Below are 6,000 nucleotides of genomic sequence, written 5' to 3'. Positions count from 1 at the left end.
AGCCCTTCAAGGAGTTACTTTGAGGCGTTACTTTTCCGGCCACCCAGAAACTCACATACTCACCCCATGGACAGGCACAGAGTTTAAATGTTAACGTTATTGAGTCACAGTAAAAATATTAGATCTCAGGGTAGAAGTCATTCGGTTCGCTATCAGTGATGAACGTGTTTCTGCTTCTTAATTACAATAGGCTTAACTCCTTAAAATAAATGGGCTAAACCCCTCGTTAAATATCGCAAAAGGGAATTTCATACGGGCAGCAATTTATTTGTTATCAATATTGTCAAGGGCATATTAACCCTCCAATATTTATTCAATTCTGGACATTCACTGAACAAATAAATTTCAAATTGCTTCAGTTTCGATTATTTCAATTTTGTTCCCTTTGTGGATGTTTCCAACAGTCATCGCCCCTGATCTCCAATGGCTCCGCCCAGCTCCTCCGTCTCTGGCCTTAAATGCAGCGCTCACATTTCCTCCATGGCGAATTCTTATTGCAAGATGCTGGGTTTACAGGTGCCGAGCTCTCAGGTACCCCCACCAGCTGTTATGGCAGGGATTCCATCTCTCTGGCTTAAATAGGGGCCGATTACTGTTAATTCCCGTGAATTACAACCCTCACGCTATAACCTGCTGATTTACCCGCTTGGATTTATGGCAGCTTGAATAAACTGAGTGAAGTTGCAACTGAAAAGCCAATCCGATGCCTGCAATAAAGCTGCGCAGGTTAATCCGCTAACGATAGGTTTAACGAACGGAAATCCGATATTTCTTCATAGTAGTGCTGCACAGTGAGCATGCGCCTGGTGGCTTTGCTTCTCAGTTCCTTTGCTGAACCCTGGGGAATCGCAATGTCGCGGGTTTAACTCTACAAAGGCGAACCTTCTGCTTTTTTGCAAATAGACCGGTGTTAAAATTATAATTTGCGGCCCTTTCTATTTATTGGACAAGTATCATTAGCTCCAGTCTATACATTTCCCAACTATTGGAACTCTTTATTTTTCATTTAGAGAAGTAAATCACAACACCACACTGTGTTCGCAGTGAAAGCTTTTGGTCTATAACACAGTACAATTCAGTTGTGCCTCAGATGTTGGAAATACGTGAACAGCTCCTGTCTGGTGTATATTCATTATGTCTATAATGTTAATTACTTTGTACCACAAGAAATAAAAAGGCAGTAAAGCTTGAACTTGTTCCAGTTCTTGAATGGAACTGGTAGTGCAGAATAAATAATCACTGCTTTGCTTTAATTTTTCCAATACAAGGTGACTTAAGATAGAACTACTGTATAGCAAAACATAAATAATGATTAATTACGTTTTTCAGCATACAGCCTGATATCACAAAGTGTGGATCACTTTTTGCATGCCCTTACAAACATAGAAACATAGAAACTTAGAAGATAGGAACAGGAGTAGGCCATTCGGCCCCTCGAGCCTGCTCCGCCATTCAATGCGATCATGGCTGATCATCCAAATTCAGTACCCGGTCCCTGCTTTCTCCCCATACCCCATGATCCCTTTAGCCTTAAGATGGTTAACATGGTTAACCTGCATTTATACAGCTTCTTTAACATAGTAAAACATCCCAAGGCACTTCACAGGGGTATTATCAAACAAAGTTTTACACCGAGCCACATAAGGAGATATTAAGACAGGTAACCAAAAGCTTAAAGGAGGAAAGAGAGGTAGAGAGGTGGAAAGGTTTATGAATCATGAACCTACCGGAATTTCATAAAAGCTCATCTGGTTCACGAATGCCCTTTAGAGAAGCAAACCTGCTGTCTCTACCCAGTCTGGCCTAGATGAGACTCCAGACCCGCAGCAATGTCGTTGACTCTTAACTGCCCTCTGAAATGGCCGAGCAAGCTACTCATATAGATCAAACTGCTGCAACAAAGTATAAGAATATAACGGGACTGAAAGCTTGGTATTGATCTAGGCATGCGATTCGGACACGACACAGGCACACCCAGACCAGTCGACCCTGCAAAGTCCTTCTCACTAACAACTGGGAACTTGTGCCAAAATTGCTAGAGTTGTCCCACAGACTAGTCAAGCAACAGCCTGACATAGTCATACTCACAGAATCATTCCTATAAACCAACTTCACAGACTTCTCCATCACCATCCCTGGGTATGTCCTGTCCCACTAGCAGGACAGACTCACCAGAGGTGGTGGCACAGTATATAGTCTGGAGGGAGTGGCCCTTGGAGTCCTCAACATTGACTCTGGATCCCATGATGTCTCATGGAATCAGGTTAATCACGGACAAGGAAACTACCTGCTGATTACCACCTATCACAATACCTCAGCTGATGAATCAGTACTCCTCCAACAAGTAACAAGCACTGAGGGTAGCAAGGGCACAGAATGCGCTCTGAGTGGCGGACTTTAATATCCATCATTAAGAGTGGCTCGGTAGCACCACTACTGACCGAGCCCTGAAGGACATAGCGTCCAGACTAGGCTTGTGACACGTGATGAGATAAACAACACGAGGGGAAAAAGCTTACTTGACAGTGCCCTCACCAATCTACCTGTCGCAGATGCATCTATCCATGACTTAAGATAGAACTACTGTATAGCAAAACATAAATAATGATAAATTACGTTTTTCAGCATACAGCCTGATAACACAAAGTGTGGATCACTTTTTGCATGCCCACCGCACAGTCCTTGTGGAGACGAAGTCCAACCTTTACACTGAGGATAGACTCCATCGTGTTGTATGACACTACCGCCATGCCAAATGGGATAAATTCAGAACAGGTTTAGCATCTCAAAACTGGGCATCCATGACGTTCAGTGGGCCATCCGCAGCAGCAGAACTGTATTCCACCACAATCTGTAAACTTATGGCCCAGCATATCCCTCACTCTACCATTACCATCAAGCCAGGTGACCAACCCTGGCTCAGTGAGGAGTGTAGAAGTGCAAGCCAGGAGCAGCACCAGGCATACCTGAAATTGAGGTGCCAACCTGGGGAAGCTACAACACTGAAGGAGCTCATGCACCATTGTGCCTGTGCCGGCTGTTTGAAAGTGCTATCCAAATTAGTCCCACTCCCCTGCTTTTTCCCCATAACCCTTCAATTTTTCCTTTTCAAGTATATAATCAATTCCCTTTTGACAGGTACTATTTGATCTGGTCCACCACCCTTTCAGGCATCATAACAAAAATATCTCCTCATTTTCCCCCTGCTTCTTTTCCCAATTGCCTTAAGTCTGTGTCCTCTGGTTACCGACCCCCCTGCCAGTGGAAATAGTTTCTCCCCCAGCTACTCTGTCATAAGTACAGAAGAACACAAGAAATAGGAGAAGGAATAGACTACTTGGCCTCTCGAGCCTGCTCCGCCATTCAATAAGATCATGGCTGATCTTGGGCTCAAAGCCACTTCCCCGCTCACTCTCCATAATCTTTCACTCCCTTATCTTGCAAAATCTGTCTATCGCCACCTTAAATGTATTTAATGACCCAGCCTCCACGGCTCTCTGTGGCAGAGAATTCCACAGATTTACAACCCTCTGAGAGAAGAAATTCCTCCTCATCTCAGTTCTAAAAGGGCTACCCTTTTTTCAAAAACTGTGCCCCCGCATTCTAGATTTCCCCATGAGGGGAAACATCCTCTCTGCATCTACCTTGTCGAGCCCCCTCAGTATCTTATATGTTTCAATAAGATCACCTCTCATTCTTCTAAATTCCAATGAGTATAGGCCCAGCCTGCTCAACCTTTCCTCCTTTCCTCATAAGTTAACCCTCTCATCTCTGGAATTAACCCAGTGAATCGTCTCTGAACTGCCTCCAATGTAAGTATCCCCTTCCTTAAATAAGGAGGCCAAAACTGTACGCGCTACTCGAGGTGTGGTCTCACCAGTACCCTGTACAGTTGTAGCAGGACTTCCCTGCTTTTATACTCCAACCCCCTTGCAATAAAGGCCAAAATTCCATTTGCCTTTTTGATACTTGCTGTACCTGCATGCTAACTTTTCGTGTTTCATGCACAAGGACCCCCAGGTCGCTCTGAGCTGTAGCATTTTGTAATCTCTCTCCATTTAAATAATAATTTGCTTTTTTATTTTTCCTGCAAAAGTGTATAGCCTCGCACTTTCCCACATTAAACTCCATCCGCCGAATGTTTGCCCACTCACTTAGCCTGTCTATATCCCTTTGCAGGTTCTTTGAGTCCTCTGCACAACTTGCTTCCCCACCCATCTTTGTATCATCCGCAGACTTGGCTACATTACACTCGGTCCCTTCATCCAAGTCATTAAAGTAGATTGTAAATAGTTGAGGCTCGAGCGCCGATCCCTGTGGCACCCCACTGGTTACCATTTGCCAACTGGAAAATGACCCATTTATCCCGACTCTCTGCTTTCTGTTAGTTAGCCAATTCTCTATCCATGCTAATATATTACCCCCAATTCCATGAGCTCTTATCTTATGCAGTGACCTTTTATATGGCACCTTACCAAATGCCTTCTGGAAATCCAAATACACCACATACACGGGTTCACCTTTTCCCACCCTGCTCGTTACCTCCTCAAAGAACTCCAGCAAATTTGTTAAACATGATTTCCCTTTCAGAAACCCATGCTGGCTCTGCTTGACTTCATTCTGATTTTCCAAATGCCGTGCTACTGCTTCCTTAATGAAGGATTCCAGTATTTTCCCAACGACAGATGTTAGGCTAACTGGTCTATAGTTCCCTGCTTTCTGCCTCCCTCCTTTCTTAAATAGGGGTGTTAAATTTCTGGTTTTCCAATCCACTGGGACCTCTCCAGAGTCCAGGGAATTTTGGTATATTGTAACCAATGCATCCACTATCTCTGCAGCCACTTCTTTTAAGACCCTGGGATGCAGGCCATCTAATCCAGGGGACTTGTCATCTTTTAGTCCAGTTATTTTACCAAGTACTATCTCCTTAGTGATAGTGATTGTCAATAGTTCCCCCCTCCCTGTGGCCCCTAGATTATCCATTATTGGGATGTTGTTAGTGTCTTCTACCATGAAGACAGATACAAAATATTTGTTCAGAGTCTCTGCCATTTCCCCGTTCCCCATTATTAATTCCCCAGTCTCATCCTCTAAGGGACCAACGTTTACTTTAGCTACCCTCTACCCTGTCAAAACCCCTCATAATTTTAAATAGCTCTATCTAATCTCCCCTTAACCTTCTATGCTCGAAGGAGAACAATCCTAGCTTCTTAAGCTCTCCACATAACTGAAGTCCCTTATCCTTATTAATATTATAGTAATTATCCTGTGCACCCTCGCCAAGGCTTTGACATCCTTCCTAAACTGCGGTGCCCAGAATTGGACACAATATTCCAGCTGAGGCCTAACCAGTGATTTATAAAGTTTCAGCATAACTTCCTTACTATTGTACACTGTGCCTCTATTTATAAATCTCAGGATTCAGTATTTCTTTAACAGCGTTATCGACTTGTTTTGCCACCTTCAAGGAAATCCAACAAATGAATCAAGTATAAGCCCGCCTCCCCACTCCGTCTGTCCAGGATTGCCTCATGCCCCTCAAGATGCTCCCTTATGTTATCCTTCATAATACTTTCAAACACTGTTTACTGCCGATCACTTCATATCCATTGTTAGCGGTAGCAAAAGATAAGCTGTTACATCAGAACATTTCAGAATATGTTCACCGGCATTACAGCCACTTTCAATGACTGGGATGTGCAGCTGCATCGAACAAAATGATCACAGGTATTTGTGGGACGTTGAATTGGTAAATCCCAAGTGAACACTTCATTGGCCAAGAACAAATTGGACACACGCACTGTGGAACCTTAGAAGCTGGAACAACACGTGCTGCAAGCACAGAACGCCCACTGAAGGGAACAGCATTTCGTGACCTCAATGTGAAAAGTTGCGCAATGCCTCGCGTCACTCACAAAATGACAACCGTACAAACTGCGAGGCGTGACGTCAATATACGACGGACCATTCGGTCGCTTTTCCTGATAAATCGAGTCATTT

This window comes from Somniosus microcephalus, chromosome 12 (genome assembly GCF_052327205.1).
Source record: "Somniosus microcephalus isolate GS21.2 chromosome 12, FLI_Smic_1.0, whole genome shotgun sequence".
Taxonomy (NCBI): Eukaryota; Metazoa; Chordata; class Chondrichthyes; order Squaliformes; family Somniosidae; genus Somniosus; species Somniosus microcephalus.
Note: the sequence above shows the minus strand (reverse complement) of the source record.